Source organism: Callithrix jacchus, chromosome 3 (assembly GCF_049354715.1).
Source record: "Callithrix jacchus isolate 240 chromosome 3, calJac240_pri, whole genome shotgun sequence".
NCBI classification, from domain to species: Eukaryota; Metazoa; Chordata; class Mammalia; order Primates; family Cebidae; genus Callithrix; species Callithrix jacchus.
The window spans coordinates 137056787-137083255 of NC_133504.1; positions in this window are offsets into that span (position 1 = coordinate 137056787).

Genomic DNA, 26469 nt, shown 5'->3' on the forward strand with positions numbered 1-26469 from the left:
CAGGATTATTACATAGGTACACACAGGGCAACGTGGTTTTCTACATCCATTCCCCTGTCACCTATATCTGGCATTTCTACCCATGTTATCCCTCACCATACTCCCCACCCCACACTCCTCCCCTTGCCCCCACCAACAGACCCCAGTGCGTGATGCTCCCCTCCCTGTGTCCATGTGTTCTCATTGTTCAACACCTGCCTATGAGTGAGAACATGTGCTGTTTGATTTTCTGTTCTTCTGTCAGTTTGCTGAGAATGATGCTTTCCAGATTCATCCATGTCCAAAAAAAAAGATATGAACTCATCATTTTTTATGGCTGCATAGGATCCCATGGTGTTTATGTGCCACATTTTCATGGTACATCCTATCATCGGGCATTTGGGTTGGTTCTAGGTCTTTGATATTGTAAACAGTGCTGCAATGAAAATAAGTGTGCATTTGTCTTTATAATATAATGATTTATAATCCTTTGGGCATACACTGGCTGATAGGATTGCTGAGTCAAATGGAATTTCTATTTCTAGGTCCTTGAGGAAGCACCACACTCTCTTCCTCAATGGTTAAACTAATTTACATTCCCACCAACAGTGTAAAATTGATCCTCATTCTCCACATTCTCTCCAGCATCTGTTGTCTTCAAATTTTTAATGATCACAATTCTAACTGGCATGAGATCTTTGACAAACAGAGGAAGAGGGGTGGTGATTCCCACCACATTCCCATTCTAGTCTCCCATTTGGCCTGTGCAGAAGGCAGATGGATCTTGGAGAATGACAGTGGATTATTGTAAGCTTAACCAAGTGGTGACTCCAGTTGCAGCTTCTGTTCCAGATGTGCTTTTATTGCTTTAGCAAATTAACACATCTCCTGATATCTGGTGTGCAGCCATTGACTTGGCAAATGTCTTTTTCTCCATTCCTCTTCACAAGACCCACCAGAAGCAATTTGCCTTCAGCTGGAAAGACCAGCAATATACCTTTACCACCCTACCTCTGGGGTATATCCACTCTCCAGCTTTGTGTGATAATCTTATTTAGAGAGAACTTAATCACTCTTTGCTTCCTCAATATTACATTGATGACATTATGCTGATTTGATCCAGTGAGCAAGGCATAGCAAACATAACATACTGGAGTTACTGGGGACACATAAGAGGATTGGAAATAAATCTGACTAAAATACAGATATCTTCTACCTCAGTAAAATTTCAAGGGATTAAGTGGCAAGGGGTCTCTTGAGATATTCCTTCTAAAGTGAAGGACATGTTGCTGCATTTGGCCCCTCCTACAACCAAGAAAAAGGCACAACACCTCATAGCCTATTTGGATTTTGGAGGCAACACCTTCTTCATCTAGGTGTGTTACTCCAGCCCATTTATCGAGAGACCAAAAAGGCTGCTAGTGTCTTTTTCTTTTTTTTTTTTTTAATTGCATTTTAGGTTTTGGAGTACTTGGAGAACATCATTCTCAGAAAACTGACACAAGAACCGAAAATGAAAATACCGCATGTTCTCACTCAAAGACTGCTAGTTTCTAGTGGGGTCTGGAGCAGAAGTCTCTGCAACAGGTCCAGTCTGCTGCAAAAGGTCCAGGCAAACTACTCAGCCACTTTGGACATATGACCCAGCAGGTTCAATGGTGCTTGAGGTGTCCACCATCTAATCTTTGACAAACCCGACAAAAACAAGCAACACCATTTATTAAATCGGGAAAGGATTCACGATTTAATAAAAGTTGTTGGGAAAACTGGCTGGCCATATGCAGAAAGCTGAAACTGGGTGCCTTTCTTACACCTTATACAAAAATTAACTCTAGATTGATTAAAGATTTAAACAAGAGATCTAACACCGTAAAAACCCTCTAGGAAAACCTAGGAAATATCATTCAGGACATAGGCATGGGTAAGGACTTCATGACTAAAACACCAAAAGCAATGTCAACGAAAGCTAAAATAGACAAGTGGGATCTAATTAAACTTAAGAGCTTCTGCAAACACAGCAAAATATATTATCAATAGAGTGAACTTGCAACTAATAGAAAGGGAATTTTTTTTTTTTTTTTTTGCAATTTGCCCCTCAGACAAAGGACTAAGTTCTAGAATCTACAGAGAATTTAAACAAATGTTCAAGAAAAAACAAACAGCCCCATCAAAAAGTGGTCAAATGATATGAACAGACACGTTTCAAAAGAAGACATTTATGCAGCCAACAAACATATGAAAAAAAGCTCATCATCACTGATCATTAGAGAAATGCAAATCAAAACCATTGAAATACCACCTCAAGAATGGTGACCATTAAAAAATCAGGAGACAACAGATGCTGGAGTGGATGTGAAGAAGTAGGAATGCTTTTACACTGTTGGTGAGAGTGTAAATTAATTCAACCATTGTGGAAGGCAGTGTGGCAATTCCTCAAGTATGTAGAAATAGAAATACCGTTTGACCCAGCAGTCCCATTACTGGGTTTATACCCAAAGGATTATAAATCATTCTATTATAAAGATGTCTGCACATGCATATTTATTGCAGTACTGTTCACAATAGCAAAGACTTGGAACCAATGCAAATGTCCATCAATGATAGACTGGATAAAGAAAATGTGGCACATATACACCATGGAATACAAACATTATTGGTACAGCTAGAAGCACCAAACAAAGCATTCAGTAAGGGTGATTGATATGATTAAAATATTACAAGAAATAAAAGTAAATTCTGGTTCTTCTTTTAGAGTATAAAAATGATACATACACAGAAAAAGTAGTTATAGCAAGGGATTGCACCAAGATATATTTTCTGGTACCTCATAAAATTAAACAAACATATATCCAATCGAGTTGAGAGTTTTTGGAAGTCTTCATACAGGAGAAGGAGTTTAAAGGTATCTGAGGGAAACATTATTCTTCATTTCCTTTCAATAGGAAGCCAACATGTTCTATGTGTTTTTTTTTTTCTTTCTGCTGTTATTGTACTCTATTTGCTTCAGGGAAGATGAAAATAACATTTTTTTCTATATGAGCTACAAAAAAAGACAAGATATTAGTTTTTTACTCTGAAAACATAGAGGACAAAAATGATCAAAAAAAGCTAAAGTAGCCTTAGCCAAGGTGATTACAGTCATTGCCTTTGGCAGCTAATATTTTAAATTTAGAGCAAACTCAGCTATTAATCAACATAGCTATGGACTCTGGATAACCCATGCTATTTTAATAACGAAGAGTATATATTATTTCACAAATGTGTTTATCACATTTCCTGCAATAAAAGTTTTCTAAAATTGATTTTTAAATAGAAAAAAATAGCTTAATGTTTAGCAATACATCTTGCTGTGATAGATTTTCCTTTCTTGGCATATAAAGTGGATCTTGGACTGGCAAATAGAAAATTGTTAGACTTAGATAACGCTTTAGGATATTTTCCCCATATCTCTATAAACCTGTTTTACTGGTGGGAAATAAAGAACTTCTGTGGTATGTGAATGGATAGCACTGATGAATTATCTTCAATGTCTTTGATTTGAGTGGTTAAGAAAATATAACAGCTACCTTTCTCAGTGCCTTCCGTGCTTATCAGACCCACTGTGAATAATTCAGAGAGGCATGCCATCTATACTTTTATAACAGAACGTATGCTGCAAGTGTAGAGATGTGGTAAACATGGCTCCAATCTGAATTTTGAAAGAACACCAACTTAAACTTTCCCCTACCAAACTTAATTGAGCAAATAAAACTGATTAACATCTCATAGGAAAAAAATACTGAGGCTAAAATTTACAATTTCTTAACATTGACCACTAATCCTCAGTGAAAATCTACTTCATCGCTTTGACTTTTCTCTAATCCCAGTAGGGAAGATTGCATTAGTCAGGGTTCTCTAAAGGGACAAAACTAATAAGATGTGTTTGTAACGTCACAAAATAGGCCATCTGAAAACGGAGGAGTAAGGAGAGCCAGTCTGATTTCCAAAACTGAATATCCTGAAGTCTGATGTTTGAGGGTAGGAAGTATCCAGAGTGGGAAAAACATGTAGGCTGGGAGGCTAGACTCGTCTAGTCTGTTCACATTTTCTTGCCTGCTTTATATGCTAGCCACACAGGCAGCTGATTAGATGATGTCGACCCAGATTACAGGTGGGTCTGCACTTTCCAGCCCACTGACTCAAATGTTAATCTCCTTGGCCACACCGTCACAGACAACCCAGGATCAATACTTCGCATCCTTCAATCCAGTCAAGTTGACACTCAGTATTAATCATCACAAGTCCACTCCTTGTCAATGGGAACCCATACACATCTTCTGATATCACACATAATCTTCAAATAAAGACTGTGATAAAGTTATAATTACACCTAACATAATACAACTATCCTTCATACAATGGGAAATGCACCAATCCCCAACTTTATGTAGGATACGGTTACACAAAGTTAACCATAACTTAGTGTTGATATGAAGTCAATAAATCTTATTTCAAGTGGTAAAGGAAAAATGAAATAAAAATATTTTCTTAGTACAAGTGTATATATGCACAAAAATGTTTTTAACAAAAGGAGGAGGAAATACTTATGACATTACAGTCCTCATTTCTTCACGTGGTCACATGGTCATAGCTGGTATTGATGATTACCTTCTTCTACTACCCATTCTGTATTCCCTTTGCCTTCAGCAAGTACCTCAGAAGGTTGTGGTTATTTTCCTGGTGGAGTTACCCAAATTGTCGTTACTAAAGGATCTGGAATTTGTAGTCTTGCTGGATTGGACTGCTGTGGTTTCTCAATGACTTTAATCACAGGGTACGGAAATACTAGGAGATGCCCTAATGGATCTGCTGTATTCCGTGCATACTCTTCCTTACCTCTGTTGTGGAGTAATAGACTGATTTCATCTTGATAGTCTGGGTCAATCACCCCAGCCAACACTGTAATTTCCTTCTTCGCTTGTTGACTTAAAAGTAGGAGCCCAAAGTGTCCAGGTGGTAATCTTAACTTCCAGTTTAATGGAATCCTTGTGGTATCTCCTGGTGGCAGTGTTCCTCCCTCTGGAACTAAGACCTCTAGGCCAGCAAAATGTAATGTCATGGAAACAGAAAGCAAAAATTTTGCTTGTGGATCACTAGGGGTGATGGCGTGTTGGGTCACTTCCACCCCTTGATTCCTGGACCCATGAATCCTGGCTATGGGAGAAACTGTTCCATTTATTGGATGCTGATGCAGAGCATACATAGCATTCTGGAGAACTTTGCCACAGCCCTGCAAAGTATTGTCACCTACTTGGCATTTCAGTTGTGACTTCAAAAGGCCATTTCACTATTCTATCAATCCAGCAGCTTCAGGATGATGGGGAACATGGTAAGACAAGAGCTTACCATGAGCTTGAGCTCACTGCTGCACTTCTTTAGCCTTAAAATGAGTGTTTTTGTGAGAGACAATGCTGTATGAAGTACCATGACTGTGGATAAGGCATTCTGTGAGTTCATGAATGGTACCCTGGCAGATGCATTGGGAGCAGGATAGGCAAACCCGTATCTAGAGTAAGTACTTATTCCAGTGGAGACAAACCTCTGCACTTTTCATAATGGAAGAGGTCCAGAAAATCAACCTGCCACCAGGTAGCTGGCTGATCACCCTAAAGGATGGTGTGGTATTAGCAGCTCAGCATTGTCTCTGCGGCTGGCAAATTGGGCACTCACCAGTGGCGGTAGCTAGGTCAACCTTGGTGAGTAGAACTCCATGTTGCTGAGCCCATGCATAACCCCATTCCTGCCACCATGCCCATTTTGTTCATGAGCCCTTGGGTGATGACAGGGGTGGCTGGGGAAAGAGGTTGAGTGATGTCCAGCCAAAGAACGAGTCATTGTATCCACATGATTATTCAAATCCATCTATACTGAGGTCACCTGTTGGTGAGTAGTCACATGGGATACAAATGTCTTCAGTTTTTGACCACTCAGAGAAGTTCATCCACATACTTCTTCCCGAAGTTACTGTATCACCAATTTTTTAATCATGCTTCTTCCAACTCCCTGAACATCCAGCCAAACCATTGGCTGCAGCCAATTAATCAGTTTATAATTGCACATTTGGCCATTTCTCCTTCCATGCAAAGTGCCCAATTGGGTACACAGCTCGAAGTTCTGCCCACTGCAAAGATTTGCCTTCACTGCTGTCCTTCAGGGATGTTCTAGAAGGTCTGTAGTGCTACAGTTGTTCCCTCTCAGGTGGTGCCTGTATGTCATGCAGAAACATCTGTAAACCAGGCACTAGTCTTCTCTTCCTTTGTCAACTAATCATAGGGAACTTCCCATTAGGTCATCAGTGCAGGCTTGGAGAGAGAAGACAGGGTTACAAGAATGGATACCATGGGCATTTGGGCCACTTCATTATTTAACTTACTTGTGTCTTCTGGACCTACTTGAGTGCAATCACATATATACCACTTCCATTTGATGATGCAATACTGCTGTGCATGACTTACTTCATGGCTAGATAGAGCAGGAAGCACCCAGTTTATGACAGGCAGTTCAGATAGCATGGTGACTTGATGACTCATAGTCAATGTTTAGTTTCCACCAAAGCCCAGTGACAGGCCAAGAACTGTCTCTCAACAGAAGAGTCGTTATCTGTGGAAGATAGCAGGGCCTTGCTCTGAAATCCTGAAGGCCTCCTCTGTGATTCACATATAGGGGCTTGCCAAAGGCTACAAACAGCATCCCTATCTGCTACTGACACCTCATGCACCATTAAACCTGCTGGGTCATATGTTCAAACTGGCAGAGCAGTTTGCCTGGACCTGTTACAGTAGCCTGGACCTGTTGCAGAGACTTCTTCTGCTCCGGACCCCACATAAAACTGGCAGCCTTTTGGGTCTCTCAATAAATGGGCTGGAGTAACACACCTAGATGAAGAAGGTGTTGCCTCCAAAATCCAAATAGGCTATGAGGTGTTGTGCCTTTTTCTTGGTTGTAGGAGAGGCCAAATGCAGCAACATATCCTTCACTTTAGAAGGAATATCTCAAGAGACCCCTCGCCACTTAATCCCTTGAAATTTTACTGAGGTAGAAGGTACCTGAAGGTATTTTAGTCAGATTTATTTCCAATCCTCTTATGTGTCCCCAGTAACTCCAGTATGTTATGTTTGCTATGCCTTGCTCACTGGATCAAATCAGCATAATGTCATCAATGTAATATTGAGGAAGCAAAGAGTGATTAAGTTCTCTCTAAATAAGATTATCACACAAAGCTGGAGAGTGGATATACCCCAGAGGTAGGGTGGTAAAGGTATATTGCTGGTCTTTCCAGCTGAAGGCAAATTGCTTCTGGTGGGTCTTGTGAAGAGGAATGGAGAAAAAGACATTTGCCAAGTCAATGGCTGCACACCAGATATCAGGAGATGTGTTAATTTGCTAAAGCAATGAAAGCACATCTGGAACAGAAGCTGCAACTGGAGTCACCACTTGGTTAAGCTTACAATAATCCACTGTCATTCTCCAAGATCCATCTGCCTTCTGCACAGGCCAAATGGGAGACTAGAATGGGAGTATGGTGGGAGTCGCCACCCCTAGTCTTTCCACTCCTTGATGGTAGCACTCATCTCTGCAGTTCCTCCAGGGATGCAATATTGTTCTTGATTTCCTATTTTTCTAGAAGCAGAGAGCGCTACTTGCTTCCATTTGGCCTTTCCTACCATCATGGCCTTCAACCAACTAGTGAGAAAGCCAATGTGTTGGTTCTGCCAGCTGCTAAGTATGTCTATGCCAATTATGTTTTCTGCACTGGGGAAATGACCACAGAATGAGTCTGTGGAACCCACTATAAGTCAGACCTGAACTAAAATTCAGTTAATTACCTAACCTCCCACTTTAACTGAAGGATCACAATAATGTTTTGGGTCTCTGGAATCAATGTCAGCCCAGAGCCAATGATCAGTAGTCCCCTAAATTTCTGGTCACTTCCCCTTTTCCATTGCATAGTTACCTTGGCAAAACACTGGAGGTCTCCTCAGGGAATGATGAAAAAAGAATTATCAGCAGAAATTGTCAGTAATATAGTGGGATCCTCCCTCAAGGGAACCTGGCTGCCCCTTTATTCAAGGGGCTCTGGGTCTGTAAACTGGCTCAAGTCTGGAAATTGATTGACGAGCCATGATTCTCTATCTTTATAATTGAAATTAGTCTTTTGCTCATTTGATCTGAAAATTTTCTGTTTATATAAATTAAGTAAGAATGCAGTAGGTTTCCTATCCATTTCACTGCTTAGAACACTGTGATTAATTTAGCCAATGCCAGAGCTCTGCATGACTCAGACTACTCTGATTGCTGCTTTGCCTCTGTTGTCCATTACGATAGCTGAGCCCACCATGCCTTTGACAGTTGAGTGCTGCCATTTGGCTCCTGCAACCTCAGGATCCAATTATTCCCAATCTGTAATTAAGGGACTTCGGTTTCCATTATTAGATCTGACATACAGAGAAAAACGATTACAAGGCTCCTCAAAGATGCAGGTGCTGTACTCACAAATCTATTTAGCAAGGCATTGGCTAAGGGTATATCCTCTGCTCCCTCCCAGCGGCGATGAGGAGGTCTAAAGTAACTAATCCACTCCACCATCCCAATCTCTCTAAGCCTTTGGATCTCTTCTTCTTCATAAAACCAAGGGAGATCAGGCATTTCTAGCCCACTCACTGTGGGATGTCGTTTAATCCATATTTCAGCTAACCAAGCAAATAAACTGTTAGAACCTTTTTTAATGCTTTGAGCTGCATAAATAAATGAAGACTCCCTGCTTAGTGGGCCCAAATCAATAAACTCAGTTTGATCCAACTTTATGTTTCTTCCACCATTATCCCACACCCTTAATATCCATTCCCATGCCTGTTCTCCAGATTTCTACTCATATAAATTAGAAAACTCAAGTTCTTTTTGTGTGTAGTGTACCTCCTAACGGTTCACCCTCTCAACCTCACCTCTAGGGGCCCACTAGGAGTTTAGTTATAAGTCTAGAAGAAAACAGGATGGTCAGGGGTAGCTCCCAAGAAGAATCAAAATTATTTTGCTTGGCAACTGCCTCAAGGGAGGCCATAACTGTTGCTTCAGGTGGTGGAGGGTTTAACTCCTCAGACAAAGGAAAAAGAGGCAAGGGTACTGTGGGTTGGGGAGGAGATGTTGGCACTACAGGGTATAGAAAAGCCGGGGGTTTTTTCTGGCAAAAAAAGGGTCATCAGAGTTTACAAATTCAGTGTCCCCATTTTCATTAGGGTCCTCCCACATGTCCTCATCTCAAGTTTCAGGGTCACATTGATATCCAATCAATGCCCTCGCTTTAACAGTAGACACCTGACAAGGCTCTGCATGCATCCTTCCTTGCATGTCCACCATTTGCACTATAAAAGCTTGTATCTGTTTTTCCACAATTTCAGCTCTTTCTCTGTAGGAGATAAGATACACACTCAGGTCAGTCTTAGCAGAATTCATAGTTAATTATCTGCTTCTAAAGCAGGAGTTAGAATCTCTGAGTTTATCATTTTCTTTAATCACTTTGTTCATTGAACTTGGGAACAATCAACTATCTTCATGTTCCTTGGCTCTCCACATATGTTTGAAGGTATTATGTAGAGTCACTAAACTCCTTGACTCTCACAAGTGATAAATCAGGAGTGTCAAATGCATTTATTTTGCATAAACAGTTCACACCAAGGACTGTAAGTGTTTCTCATGGTATCAGAAGTAGAGTCCTTAGCATTTTGGGGTTTATCATATTAAGCAGCCCAATTCCAGAAACCCCAAAACCAGTGAAGTAACTCCATCCATAATATTCTGTTCATCTAGAAGTAATCCTCCTCTAAGATTGCCCTGAGTGAGTAACTTACCTCCTATAGAGAAAAAGCTGAAATTGTGGAAAAACAGATAGAAGCTTTTATCATGCAAATGGTGGACATAAAACGAAAGGTGCAGGCACAGCCTCTTCAGGTGTCTATATTCTGTCCCTCTAGAAACACTCCTGGTACCAAAATCTGTATTAGTCAGTGTTCTTTAGAGGGACAGAACTAATTAATAAGATATACACATACACATGTATATATATATATATATATATATATATATATATACACACACACATATATATGTATGTAAAACGCATATGTGTGTGTATTTGTGTGTGTACATATATATATATATATATATATATATATATGAGCTTATTTAGTATTAACACATGATTACATGATTATAGGTCCCACAGTAGGCTGTGTGCAATGTGAGAAGTCAGTCCCAGTTCCAAAACTAAAGAACTTGGAGTCTCATGTTCAAGGTCAATCAGCATCCAGCACAGGAGAAAGATGTGGGCTAGCAGGCTAGGCCAGTCTAGTCTATTTACTTATTTTCTTTTTTTTCTGCCTGCTTTATATTCTAGACATGCCAGCAGCTCATTAGATGGTTCTCACCCACTTTAAGTGTGGGTCTGCTTTTTTCAGCCCACTAACTCAAATGTTAATCTCCTCTGGCAAAACCCAGACACACCCAGGATCAATACTTTGCATCCTTCAATCCAATCAAATTGTCACTCAGTGTTAACCATCACAAAAATATGCCCCCTACCTTCCCAGCCTCTCATTGACCTATGATACCTTTTTCTTTGTGAATAAACTTTATAAGCCTCTTCAAACATAAGAGTCTTCATTTGTCAGTTTGACCTCTCTAGATAACATGTCACACAAAAACTTTAATGTACATATTTATAGAAAACTTATTTATAATTGTCAGAAAAACTAGAAACAACTATAATATCTTTTAACAAATGAATGGATAAAAATGTTGGTACATTTATACAACAAAATACTGCTTGGCAATAAGCATAAAACTATTATACATAAAAAGTTATGGATAAATCTTAAAAGCATATTGCTAAGTGAAAGAATTATTTTTTTGAAAAATACTACATATTGTATGATTCAAATTATACAACATTCTGGAAAGGCAAAACTCTAGCAACAGTGAAATAATTAGAGATTTTATAAAGTTAGTGGTGAGGGGAAGGTAAACTGTGAAATACAGAGGATCTCTTACAGTGTTAAACCTATACAGTATGGTGCTTTAATTGTGAATGCAAGATATGATGCATTTCTCCAAACCCATAGAACTTTAGCACACAAATCGTAAAAATTTAGGTATGAAAATTTGTTAAATAATAATTTAGGAGGTCAAGGAATCCCAGAATATATTGCAGAATGTGACAAAGCAGTTTCACTGTGGCTTAATACTATTTATATCTATTTTCTTACAACTCAGGGGTCAGAAGTCCAAAATCAGGAAGCTGAATTCAAGTTGTTTGCAGGGCTGGCTATTTCTGGAGGCTCTGAGGGCGTACTCGGTTTCCTTGCTTTCTTTGCCTTCTTGCGGTTGCCTGTGTTTTCTGTCTAGTGGCCTCTTTCTTCAACTTCAAAATGTAGCACTACAGAGCACTACATTCTGTACTTCCATTATGACATCTGGTACTCCTCTGATTCTTATGCCTCCTGAATCCCCCTTATAAATAGTGTTGTAATTACATGGAACCCAAATGTATAATTAAGAATAATCTCCTCATGTAAAGATCTTTAATCACATTTGGAAAGTTTCTTTTTTTCAGACAATGCAATATTCATAGGCTCTGGGGTAACTCCCAGAAGTTGGACATATTTAAGGGTTAATTTTTCACCTTAGTATACATAATTACATAATGAAGCATGTGTGTGTGTGTGTGTGTGTATGTATGTATGTATATATAAATAAAAATTGTTGAAATTACTGAACATTGACCACTCATCCTCAACGATAATCTACACCATCACTTTCACTTTTTCCTCATCTCAATGGAGGAGATATAGCCTTTTTTTTCCTAAAAGTTCATTGATCCATAATGTCTTCCTCTTTGCGAGTAAATGTCATAAGCCTCCCCAAACATAAGACTTTGTTTGTCAGTTTGACCTCTTTAGACAACTTATGTTACACTGAAACCTGCAAATATCTGTATGAAAGATCTTAGAAGCAGTGATATCTCTGTAGCAATTATCATAACTGGTAGAGATTTTGGTTTCTAATATCATATTTTTTCAATAAAGGAAACCAAAGATCTTTAGAAAAATGACTTCTAGTAGGACAGGGTTAGGAAATATGAGAGGAGTCTGGGGCATTCTGTAGTACCAGAATGTGTGTGTGTGTGTGTGTGCGTGTGTGTGTCTGTGTGAGAGAGAGAGAGAGAGAGAGAGAGAGACAGAGACAACAATAACAACTTTTACATTTTATGCTGATGTGGGTATGTACAAGGGACACAAGAGTCAACTGAAAGAGCTTACAATAGCCACACTTGGAACAACTGGAGCAAGAAAATTAAAGTATTATTGGATTATAAGCTAAAATATATTTTAAATATTTAATAGTCCACACTGATATAAATAATTGAATAAATTCATAACTAAGGCAAAAAAAAAACAAGCCACATGTGCAGAATAATCTCCAATAGTTTACATACTTTCAAGTAGAAGGAGCATAGTTCTTCCCTTCTTTAGAATGGGTTTGTACATAGTAATTATTTTCAATGAGTACACCATAGAAGGGGATGGATAACTTTGTGGAGAAATCTGAGAAATATCTCAGCCAGTGACCAAGTTTAATATAATAAAAGATAAATCAAGTTGATAGTGTTACTGGTAGTAAATCTGTAGGGGTCTACAGCAACCTCAATTTTTGCCTCCTCAGAAAATTTCAACTGAGGGGCACAAGGGCAGAAGGAGATACTGAGGCAACTTTTAGAGCAGGCATAAACTTTTATTAAAAAGTATTAGAGCAGGACCAAAAGGAAGTAAAATGCACTTGGAAGAGGGCCACACAGGCGACTTGAGATATTCAAATGCACTGTTTGACCTTTAACTTGGGGTTTTATCCATTGGCATGCTTCCAGGGATGTTGTGTTCTTTTTCTCTCGATTGTTCCATTGGGGTAGGCTGTCCCTACACAGAGTGGCCTGCTGGAACTTGGTAGGGTTGCATGCACAGTGTGTTCACTGGAGTTGTACACGCGCTCAGTTGAGGCAATCTTCCCTTACCAGGAGAGTGTTCCTTTAGGGGAAGATCAGATACCAATTAAACTCTACGGTTAAGACAATTTTGCATTTTAGCACACGTTGAGCCCACTCAGCTCCTGAGATCTCATTCAGAAGCTGCTGATCACCAATTTCAGATGTTTCCATCTATTGGGAGACTTCCTTTCCCTTGCACCAGATGTGACCAGCACTTATTTTAGAGAGACAGCTTAAGGACTGCCTTACCATTACCTGATGGTCCCCTGACATTCCTGGTTGGAGGGAGGGGCTCTCCTGCCCTGCTCATGTCTGACTAACTACCTACCTACTGTAACAATAGTATGCATCATTAATGCGATATGATAAAAATGTTACTATCCTCTGTGTTCTTCTCCCGAAACACATAACCCTAGTCTAATCACAAGAAAAATATCAGATAAATCACAATTCATGGACATTCTACAAAATATCTGACTGATATTTCTCAAAACTCTCAAGGTCTTAAAAACAAGCAAAGTCTGAAAAACTTTCACAGCTAAGAGGCACTTAAGGAGATGTGACAACTAAATATAATGTGGTTAATTTTCTTAATGAGACTCTGGAAGAGTAAAAGGACATGAGATAACAGTAACAAATAATAAAGTGTGACCTTTAGTTAATAATAATATAACATTAAAAAGCCACTTGAACAACACTTTGACTAAGATCTTTAGTTTAGAGAATGATCCAAGACGGCCGATCGCTAACATCCCGGGATTGCAGATCTCAGGGAAGGTGCAGAGAACTAGAGGACGCCACACTTTCAAATTCTGGTCGCTTACGGAGCAGAAGATCCCCCAGTGGAGGAAATACACGGGTGGCCAGCGCGACTCTCGTGGCCGGTGCAGCGGTTCCGCCGGCACCTCGGTGCGGCAGCTCTCGGAGCAGAGTAAACGGGTTTGGAGGACCCACACGGGCCCCCAGCACAACACCAGAGCCCGGCACAGCAGCTGTGACCTCGGCACGGCAGGGCTCGGCACAGAGTAAACGGGACCGGTTCCCCTTCTGACCGAGGCTTGGAGCCCCAGCAAGGCAGAGTCGCCTACTACAACACAAAAAGGAAGCCAGACAGGAGAATCCTGGGAAGAAAAGCACCATCAGTTATAACGCCGCTGCTCTGGCCCTGGGAACTAACAACCTGGACGCCCATTCAAGAGACCTAATCTGAAGGTTGGTAAATTCAAAAACGACAGGAGGATAAATTTACAATGACAGGAAGAAACCAGCGTAAAAAAGCTGAGAATACTCAACATCAGAATGCCTCTCCCTCTAAAGATGATCACAGTTCCACATCAACAATGGAACAAGGCTTGATGGAGAACGAGTGAATCCCGATGACAGAATCACTCTTCAAGGAATGGATAATAACAAACTTTGGTGAGTTAAAAGAACATGTTGTAGCCCAATGTAAAGAAACTAGGAACTTTGAAAAAAGGTTTGATGAAATCCTATTGAGAATAGACAACTTAGAGAGGAATATGAGTGAATTAATGGAACTGAAGAATACAATACAGGAACTCCGAGAAGTATGCACAGGTTTAAACACTCGAATTGTTCAAGCAGAAGAAGGGATATGAGAGGTCAAAGTCCAACTTAATGAAATAAAACATGAAGAAAAGATTAGAGAAAAAAGGATAAAAAGGAATGAGCAAAGTCTACAAGAAATGTGGGACTATGTGAAAAGACCAAATTTACGTTTGATAGGTGTACCTGAATGCGACGGAGAGAATGAATCCAAGCTGGAAAATACTCTTCAGGACATTATTCAGGAAAATTTTCCAAAACTAGCAAAGCAGGTCAACATTCAACCCCAGGTAATACAGAGAACACCACAAAGATATTCCTCAAGAAGAGCAACCCCAAGGCACATAATCATTAGATTCAACCAGGGTTGAAACAAAGGAGAAAATACTAAGGGCAGCCAGAGAAAAATGTCAGGTTACCCACAAAGGCAAGCCTATCATACTTACAGCAGATCTCTCAGCAGAAACTCTACAAGCCAGAAGAGAGTGGGGGCCAATATTCAACATCCTCAAAGAACAGAACCTTCAGCCCAGAATTTCATATCCAGCCAAACTAAGCTTCACAACAGAAGAAAAAATAAAATCTTTTATGAACAAGCAAGAACTCAGAGATTTTATTACCACCAGGCCTGCTTTACAAGAACTTCTGAAAGAAGCATTACACACCGAAAGAAACAACCAGTATTAGGCTTTCTAAAAATACACCAAAAGGTAAAGAGCACCAATATAAAGAAGAATTTACACCAACGAATGGATAAAACAGCCAGTCAACATCAAATGGCAGTAACCCTAAATTTAAATCGACTAAATCCCCCAATCAAAAGACACAGCCAAAACCCAACAGCATGTTACATCCAGACCTGTTTCACATGCAAGGATACACAAAGACTCAAAACAAGGAGATGAAGAAAGATTTACCAACCAAATGGAGAGCAAAAATAAATAATAAATAAATAAAAAGCAGGAGTTGCAATTCTCATATCGGATAAAATAGATTTTAAAGCAACAAAGATATAGTGGTAAAAGGATCAATGCAACAACAAGAGCTAACGATCCTAACCCCCAGATACATAAAGACTTAGACTCAATGAGACAGAAAATTAATAAGGATATCAAGGACTCGAACTCAGATCTGGAACAAGTAAACTTAATAAATATTTATAGAACTCTCCACTTCAAATACACAAAATATACTTTCTTGTCAATACCACATCACACCTACCCATAAGTTTAAATGAAACATTGATTGGCCATTATTAATACCCAACTTTTTCAGAATAAAGCAATATTTCCGTTTACTCTCCCTCTTTCTCTTCCTCTTTCTTCCTCTCCTTTACTTATTTTTTTTTTCTTTCCTTCTCTCAAAAAAAAGAAATCAACTTGTAAACCTCTAGATCCAGGTCGGCAATGTCTCTCTCATTGCTTGATTTCCTTCCTTCCCTTCCCTCCCTCCCACCCTCACTCCCTCCCTCCCCCCTTCCTCTCTTCCTTCCTTCCTTCCTTCATCCCTTCCTTCCTCCCTACCGTCCTCCTTCCCTCCCTTCCTTCCTTCCTCCCCCCCCCAAAAAAAAGATCTTCAGTTTAAAAAAGCTATAAACAATGTTTGAACTAGGTGTATTTTTTGTGGTACTAAGGGCATATCTATTTTGACATGATAGGTGTGTTTTGTAGGGTAGAGCAAATGAATCAACATACTGATAATGAAGCAGGGTCCTGTTTATATATATATATGCATATATACATACATACATCTATATGTGTATATATATACACAATGTTTTACATATATAAAGTTTAAAAAGTTTATATATACACACATATATGTATATATATACACGTGTATATATATGTATATATACACACACACACATATACAAGGAGACACAATAATAACTTATTTGACCTGAAAAGTCATATGGACCTTTCTGAATCAACAAGCAAAGAAGGGGGATGCTGTGCCGACTAAGGTGATTGTCCCCAACTACTAAGGGAAATATTGGACTCCTTACCACATTAGAGGTAAGAAAAAGTATGTGTGGAATGTAAGTGATTCCTTGGGGCTTCTCTTAGTATTATCCTTCCTTGTGATTTAGGTCAACAGAAAACAACAACTCAATATGGGTGAGCCCATGAGTGGCCAAGACCTTTAGGAATAGAGGTTCACATCACCCTGCCAAGTCAAGAACCACAACCAGCTCCAGCTGAGGTGCTTACTGAAGACAAAAGGAACCCAGAATGGAGAGTGGAAGAAGGTAGTTATTAATAGCAGCTGCTATGTGACCAGTTTCAGAAATGACAACTGTAATTATTATTTTCTACTTATTTTGTTATGAATATATTTATTATGTATCTATTTTTCTTATTATTGTCTTGTCACATAAGATGTATTGACATATCATTGTATTTATGTATTATTTTACATCATATTATGTAAATTGTGTTATATTAAGGAGAAAATGAAACACCACTCAAAAACTTTACTTCCTCTTCTAGGTTAATACAGTTTTGGTTTTGTGCAGGATAGATGTATTATGTTAGGCAGAGCTGTGACTTAAATATTGTCTTTATTTAGAGAGGCATTGTGATTTAAGGAGATTTGTATGAGTGCCAAGTAGACAAGACAATGCATGAACTTATGATGGTGAGTTTATATGTCAGCTTGACCAGGACACTGTATACCCGGATTAAAGATTATTTCTGAGTGCATCTGTGTGGGTAGTTCTGGGTGAGATTAGCATTTGAAGCTGTGAACGAAGTAAAGCAGATTTTTTTTCCCCAAAGTGGGTGGACAATGTCCAATTCTTTGGGAGCCTAAATAGAACAGAAAGGGAGAGGAAGGGGGAATTTATTCTCTCTGCCTGATCACTTGAGCTGATGCATTAGTCTTCTCCTGTCTTGGCAGGAGGCTTATACCAACAGCCCTCTGGTTCTCAAAAGTACACCACTGGCTTTCCCGGGTCTTCAGCTTATAGATGGAACACTGTGGGACTAGTTAGCCTCCCTGATTGCATGAGCCAATTCCTTGCAACAAATTATATACTTATATAGTTTTCTTAGTTTTGTTTCTGTGGAAAACCCTGACAGACAATAACCATGTTCCTAAGAAATAGCCAGTGAAATATTACGGCCTAAAGAGGTATACTACTATATGCACTATATTCTCAAATAGTCCAAAAATGTGAATACATAAACATATATATGCACACACATAGTATATATGATATACATGTGTGATATATGAATATATACATATCTGTGTTCATATAATCATAAACATATTTGTGTGTTTAGAAATTGAAAAATTTGGAAATCCAGGAATAGCACTTTGCACTATAATTGCAAGTTTCTGTAACTTTGAAATAATTTCAAAACATATTTTAAAAATTAGTTAAACTATTTGGGGTAATTTTACAACTAGAATATTAAGAAGCAAAAATCAAACCATATTTTTCTTGTTTTGTTCCAATGCTGTTTCTGCTACAGCAGAGTTTCCATGGTGAATTTTATACTACAGAAAAATTAGTCTAAGCAATAACAGAAAAAATGTTCTTAAGGATTGATTTAATACCAGGCTCAAAGTATCAAAATAACATTGAAGTGAAAAGGTAAGGAAGCTTTTTAGATAGAACAGGACAAAAATAAAATCAGAGTTGTATTGAGGTCAACACATAGGCAATCTCTTTAAATGAAAAGTATTTTGGTGAAATAATAAAGCTCACCATTGTTGAATTTGTATCTTTTATTTAGAATATTTTAAATGTATGCAATATTTTAAAAATTCTCCTAGTATATCCTGAGCAGGCAAGGATGTGACTTGCTTCATGAGTAAGAACTGAGAGTGAAAAAATTACAATATTATATCATATAGAAAGTGGCTATAGAAATGAATAGTGATTTTCCAAATAGTTTTAAGATTACACATTTTTACTTGAAAATCTTTGTAGCTAACATGTGATCTCCAGACACCACCTTGTAATTTTGCTTAATGCTTAATGCACTAGAATAAGAAAATTCCCAATATTATAAAATGCATGATTTTTTTTATTTCTTTGAACTAAGAAAGCACATTGTTTACTCATTCTACTATGGTGGGGTGTAGGGAAGAGAGCAGTGAATGGAACACCAAAATATAGGAATAGAAATACCTGTCCCATTTTCCCAATATAGGTTTTAAAATAAATTTTAATTTAATTATAAGATGGATTACATGTGCAGGACATACAGGTTTGTCACATAGGTAAACATGTGCCATAGTGGTTTGCTGCAGCTACCAACTGCTGACTTAGATATTAAACCCCACATGCATTAGCTATTTATCTTGATGCTCTCCCTCCCCATGCCCCGCTGACAGGTCCCAGTGTGTGTTACGCACCTCCCCGTGTCCATGTGTTCTCATCATTCAGGTTCCACTTATAAGTGAGAACATGCAGTGTTTGGTTTTCTTCTCCTGTGTTACTTTGCTGAGAATAACATCTTCCAGCTCCATTCATGTCCCTGCAGAGAACATGGCTGCATAGTATTCCATGGTGTATATATACCATATTTTCTTTATCCAGTCTACCACTGAAAGGCATTTTGGTTGATTTCATTTTTTACTACAAAGATACATGCACGTTTATTTTTATTGCAGCTCTATTCACAATAGTGAATCATGAAATAATTCACTATTGTGAATAGAGCTGCAATGAGCATACACGTACATGTATCATTATAATAGAAAAATGTATATTCCTTTGGGTATATACCCAGCAATGGGGGTGCTGGGTCGAATGGTATTTTTGGTTCTAGGTCTTTGAGGAATCATCACACTGTATTCCACAAGGGTGGAACCAATTAAAATTCCACAAACAGTGTAAAAGTGCTCCTATTAATCAACAGGCTAGCCAGGATCTGTTGTTTCTGGCCTTTTTAAAAATTGCCATTTTGAATAATGTGAGATTGTATCTCATTGTGGTTTTGACTTGCATTTTTTTAATGATCAGTGATGTTGAGCTTTTTTACATATGTTTCCTGATCACATAAATGTCTTCTTTTGAGAAGTGTCTGTTCAGGTTCTTTGCCTACTTTTTAGTGGAGCAAAATAAACTATCATCAGGGTACACAGACAACCTACAGAATAGGAGAAAAATTTTGTAATCTATCTATCTGACAAAGGTCTCATATCCAGAATCTACAAGGAACTTAAACTAACTTAAACAAACAAGCATACAAACAAATAAACACATGCTTCTTTTATCTATGAGTCCCATAACCATTCAGTCTCTTCTTTGAGATTTGCACATTTAGAAAATAAAATAATAAGACTAAAAATGATATTGACTGTGAATGTGTTTTGTCTCCTCTTCCCTTTTTATTTATGCAAACAATTATACAAGCAAAATGGAGATTAGATTTGCAGTACATAGTCTATTTGAAGAGAATATACTTTTCAGCTTCTCAGTTGTGATAGCTACTTAATTGGTACCCCTAAGAACAAGGACATTGTTGGTATCTTCATGTGATTTTTTCCTTTTTTTTGGTACATGATGTGATTGCTCTTATTAATACAGTTAATTTTTATTGCATTCATATGAGTTAGGCAAACATATTGTTCTAGCTATTTGCATTTTGGGGAGCTGGAATAACAAGTAAGACATTCACAAATCTCCCATAACTAGTGCAACAGACTGCTCGTGACTTGCAACTAAGTAAGGATGCCATGATACAACATGATGTGTTTGTGCACACGCTCAGGTGCAGTCAAGTGGATATACATGAAACTGGATATACAATATAATTAAAGCTTGTGCTCTGACTTCTTTTAGGGTTTACATCATTGTAACAATGAGCGATATACATACAATAAAATCATTATAAGCATCGTAATGAAAAATAAATAGACTGGTATGAAGTAACTGAAGTCTACTTTATTTGGGTGGCACTGAAAAATTTTTGTGAGGAGATGCCTTTAATTTAAAACACAATGGGAAAAAGAAATTAGCCATGCAAAGATCTGGATGATAAGGTGGGCAAGGAAGAACATAATGTTCTATGAATAGAAAACTGCTACAATTTAGGTCTTATGGCTAGAATGAATAAACTCAGTAGGGTTAGGAGTAATGCAAGGCAATGATGAAGAAATAGGCAGATCATGTACCACGTTGAAAATTATAGAAATTACATAATGTTTTAGCCTAAATATGATAGAAAACGTTTAAAGAGTATTACTCAGCAGAATATTATATTCCACAAGTATTTATTATTTGCTGTATATTAAATCTTGTTCTGAAAGTCAAGGATAAAAACTGGCCAAAATCAGGCAAAACATTAAAACATCAAATTTATGTATTTAAAACACTCCCTTGGCTGAGTTATGGCAAATGAATTTTAGGATATTAAGAATGAAAAAAATGTCATTTGAAAGGCTTTTTAAAAGATAAGTTTAGGGAGCCAATTGTAGTCTCTTTGGAGTGGTACAGATAAGCAAGCTTAATACATTTAATATATATTTTAGATGGATTCAATAGGACTCTCCTTAGAACTCTGGGAAAACACAGCAATACCTTATTAGATGTTTTGAAGAATGCAGAGACAACTGATTTGCTAGGATCAGTAGTCTTCCTTACACAGGTGGCAACTTTCTATATCTTTCCTGCTTCACAGATTTACTTTTCAAGTTTATTCATTTAAAAGTTTTTTTTTATTTTCAGCTTAAAAAAAAAAGCTTAAGGACAAATAAGTTAATATATAAAGTATCTACCACCGTGCCTGCATCAAAAGAACTTAAACTCTATGCTCAATGTAATAGATAACCATCTCTTTTTACATTTTACAAGTAAACATTTATTTTTGCTCATTCAATTAGAAATATAAAAGTTTCTTGAATTTTTAAATCTTTACATTTATTTTCAAATATTTTGAGAGCTAACTTCATTTCTCAGTATAATTAGCTGTCAATTTTAAAGTTTTATGGAGTTTAACTCTATTTAAATCAATCAGATGTTTTCCTTATTTACCCTATACCCCATACCCACCCACACACATCCTGCAGCACACATCTTTGTAGCTTAGACAAGCTTATAGAAATTTTATTCTCCAGTTTTGGCATAAGTGAACAGGTGTTTATGAATATTAAGTTTCATTCTAAACCATTGTATGTTGCTAAACCCAGATCTCCTTTTTAGATTGAATAAATACTCCTCCAGCTGCTGAAGTTGGCTGTGGCTATAAGTCTTCAGCATCAGTCCTCTCTGAAAATTGCCTTCGACCTTAGAGAGCCCCTGGCAAAGGGTCTTGCTACCTTCCTGAAACGATCAGCTTAAAATATTCGATGTATGTAAGACTATATAAGTTTTGCCTATTCATCCCACTATTTATAAATATCTGCTATGGTATTAATGTTTATCCCTACCAAAACTCATGTTGAAACTCCATTACTATTATAATAGAAGCAAGAGGTTGGGACTTTAAAAGATGTTTAGGTGTTTAGGAGTCTACCTCCATCAGTGAGTTTAATGACTTAATAAAAAGGCTTTGGGGAATGAGCTGTCTCTCTTGGCCTTTCTGACTTCCTGCTATGTGAGGATCTAGTGTTCCTTCCCATCCAGAGGATGTAGCATGCAAGGTGCCATCCTGAAAGCAGAGAAAACCAATATGCAGGCACCTTGAAGTATCCAACCTTCACAACGGTAAGCCGATAAATTTCTGTTTAATATGTATTACCCAGTCTTAGATATTCTGTTGTAGCAGCAAAACCAGACTAAGTCACCATCTTTTTTTTTTTTTTTTTTTTTTAATTTTTTATTGGATTATAGGTTTTGGGGTACATGAGCAGAGCATGCAAGACAGTTGCGTAGGTACACACATGGCAGTGTGCTTTCTTTTCTTCTCCCCTTCACCCACATTTGGCTTTTCTCCCCAGGCTATCCCTCCCCACCTCCCCCTCCCACTGGCCCTCCCCTTTTCCCCCCAATAGACCCCAGTGTTTAGTACTCCCCTTTCTGTGTCCATGTGTTCTCATTTTTCATCACCCGCCTATGAGTGAGAATATGCGGTGTTTCATTTTCTGTTCTTGTGTCAGTTTGCTGAGGAAGTCACCATCTTTATATGAGACTCAAGATAATGGCAGGTCTATGAACTAAAATAGTTTCTAAATTCTAAACTGAGATAATGCCTCCCCCATATTAGCTGTAATTTTGAGTACGAACCATCTGTCAAGACAGAAGACCCAGTATATTGAGGTTTTAATAACAGGAAACGAATAACCTAGGGATTTGTGCATTCACTATTACTCTGTCTTTTATGGTGTTCTTTTTCTCCCACATGGAGTCTGGTGGCTTGCTGAGGTCTAAATGCTTATTTTCTGTTCTCCCAAACGGATAAAAATGTTGAAAAAGTACACTTTGTGCTTGCCTGAGAACACAAATATCTTCTTGTCATTTGATTCTAAGAAATGGATGAAGAAATTCCAGGGAGAATGCATAGAGTAAGTGTGCTTTTTAACAGAAAGCAAGACATCCTGTGTCTCAGTTTGTTGGTTAATTTTTGAATAAAAATTACGCAAGTAAAATAATTATTTTTTGACATTAAATACAAATCTCCAAAATGGTGATTTTGTGTCTGATGATTTAACACAGAATATTTTCTTAACTTTTAACGCTACTTCACTAGATGCATATATTTTTCAATGTTGAAGGTAAAGTTATTTCATACAAATTCTCCTGAGAAAATGTCTAGCTAAAAAACTGACTGAATTATATCAGCATATCAAAATGCCTGTATCTACATGTTTTCTACTTTATGGGAAAAGCTGCCAAAATCAGACTAGAGGGGAAAAAGATCTATAAATTTAAGATGGGTTTAAACACATACAGGGATACAGTGTGTAATTTAACTTCAGGAATGTTGATAAAAATATACTCAAGTTAGATTCGTACCTCCAGAATCCATAAGAATAGGTCTTTTGTGAATAATATCTTTCTTTGCATAAGTATCTCTTCTGAAAAAAAAAGTGTAAAAGACTTAAGCTGCCTTTCAAAAAAGAGAAGTGGTAGAACATGCACTGTTTAATAAGCTGTTTTATATTCCATGACAATTGAAGTTTAGCAGTAACTATATTTGTTAAAAATTGTGAATTATTTCTTGAAGCAAATTTCAATTAGACAAATACCTAATTTGTTATATAATTACAATCAGTTAAAAAATGCAACTCAGCTATCATGAATAATTCAGTCTTCTTTCTGATGCAGTGACATAAAGTGATATTCCCTGACTTCTCTCAGTCATCCAATATTTGGTTAGCCATGGGAAGTTTCAAATTGATTGTTCGGATTTTAATTTAGAAAGATCAATGCTGAGAACATTTATGTTATGAAGACAAAATTTCACGTTAAATCAGTTCTTAGGTATTGAGAATAAGAGTTCTTTTTCCTTTTCTCATCTCATTCATCAATTTTATGTTCTAAAATTGAGTACTTTGATCATTTTGATGTGCCTGATGACCTCAATCACTTCTAAGTTGAAATCTGAACACTGGATGAGTTTATAAAATGAGCAATTTGAGTCACAGGGGCAATCAAAATAACTGGAGTGCAAACGTTTGGTCTGGTTATGAGGTCATCCTAGCAACCAGATTGGATAACCCAATCAGCAATCAAATTTCTCTGCTCCATCATCCAAGCAATTGGGCAAAGTGAATCAAGGATCTCAATGGCCATATGGTTTATGGATACTCACTGTGTTTCTAATCATATATAGTAATATCTCTTGTATTTCTCTCCTTATTCACTGCTTTTCATGATTTTTGTTCTACTCTATTTATTTTATTGTAACTTAATTATTTTCACTAAATATATAAGAACATGTTTTAAAAAGAGTACCATTAGTATGTTGATTTTAATGTCTTCATACAACAGCTATTTATTTTACAAAATTCTAGGGAACTTACAACATTCAGAATATTAAAGATGACACTTTGTATCTAGTTGGAATTTACTCACTTAAATGAGAAGCCCAAAAAGGTTGATATCAAAACAAACATTCCCCTTGCTCAGGGGAGTGCAGTGATGGTGGTGCAGCACATCTGGGATCTTGGGCAACTTGATTTTTTACTTCATTCCCAAAAGCAAACACACTGACAACCTAAGTGATAAACTATTATCATCTGCACACCAGGGATTGCTAATGTAATTTGTCCTGGAAAGGTTCTGCTTGCTGCAATTTTTGACATTGGTAATAAAAATAAAAATGTATTTTATGATCAAACTATTTCCAGTCTACTAGAAATATTTTTTCTACTGTTTGCTATTTTATTTTTATAAAATACTGGGCAAAATGGATATTAAAGAGAAAACAAAAATATGTATTAAAAACTGAAAAATAAATATATACACATGAAAATTGTGTGTGTGTGTGTGTGTGTGTGTGTGTGTGTATTTCTTGGAAAATGTAAGAAACAAAGCTATCCAGTTTCCATCTGAAACTGTTACTCAGTTGATTCATGTAATATAAAAAAATAGCCTTACGAAGAAAACTATTAGTATCATCTTGTAGTATTAAATTCTCAGAGCTTACTTCCTTGAGTCATATGTATGCTTTCATACACGGATTTTATCTGTTCCAGTAGAAAATATTTATTACTTTGCATTTTTTCAAAGAATCTGTGCACCGTTGAATCAAATTTGATGAAAAATGATTACTGAAAAATTATATACAATCATAAAGAGATGCTTCAAAAATACTAATTCAAAAAATCCACTTTTCTCTCTACTACCACCCATATGCCCTTCCATGTTATTTTAAAGCAAATTTCTGAAATTGCATCATTTTATCTATAAATTAGGTGTTATGTATGTATAGGTGACAAGAACTCTACTTTTACACATAACTCCAATGCTACTGTTGTCCACACCCCAAATCAGTAATAAAAAATAATATCTTAATATTATATTCATATTACTCACATTTTTTTTATAAAATTTATTTTTGGTCCATATGTTAGGAGTATTTTGTCTCAAAGACTATTTTAATCATTTGCTTTTCCCTCCATCTTTTTATTCTTGGCAATTTTTGTTGCTGTTTGTATTTTATAAAAAGGTCTTTTTTCTCATAAATTTTCCTGTGATTTGGATTTGCTTCCCTATGTTGTGGCTTAACATATTTTTCTTTTAATGTATCTCTTGAAAATTGGTATTTATATCCAGAGAATCACTGAGGTTAAGATTTTTGGCAAGACTACATCATAGGAAACATGTATTTCCATCAGAAAGTATATAATGTCTTGTTATTCCTTCATGCATTCTTAGCAGCCTTTTATGACTAATATCTGCATTCATTCATTTATTATGTGTTGCAAAATTATTTTTAATTGTGAAATAAAATATTTTTATATTAAAAAAGTCCTCTCTTCTATTGTGTTACCCTAGGTAAAGTCCATAAAGAAAGGCTAGATAAATGGTTGATTCTTTTCAATCATTTCTCAGTTTTCCAAATAATTAGTTGATTTCTTCACATATTTCAAAAGTAATCAAGGAGTGATCATTTTTAGCATTGTTATAAATTTATGTGTGTTCCAAATGTAATGTACTTTAATCCATTGTATTTATAAACCTTATTGGTGATCAAAAATGTCCCTTTTTAAGTCAGTAGAAAGGGTTTCTGTTTGAATCTTTCTAAACTTGTTCAGAAAAGAATATGAGTTGAAGGAGTGAAAATTTAAAACTAAATAATTATTTAAATGTCCTGCCTTTAAAGAGAAAAAAAAAAAAAGACAACCTTAGGATTCAAAGATAATGAAAGAATGCCTTGGGCCTTTTTGAAGACAAAGCCAAGATATAATAAAGAGGATTTAATGTAATCCTTGATATTTCTCATTCC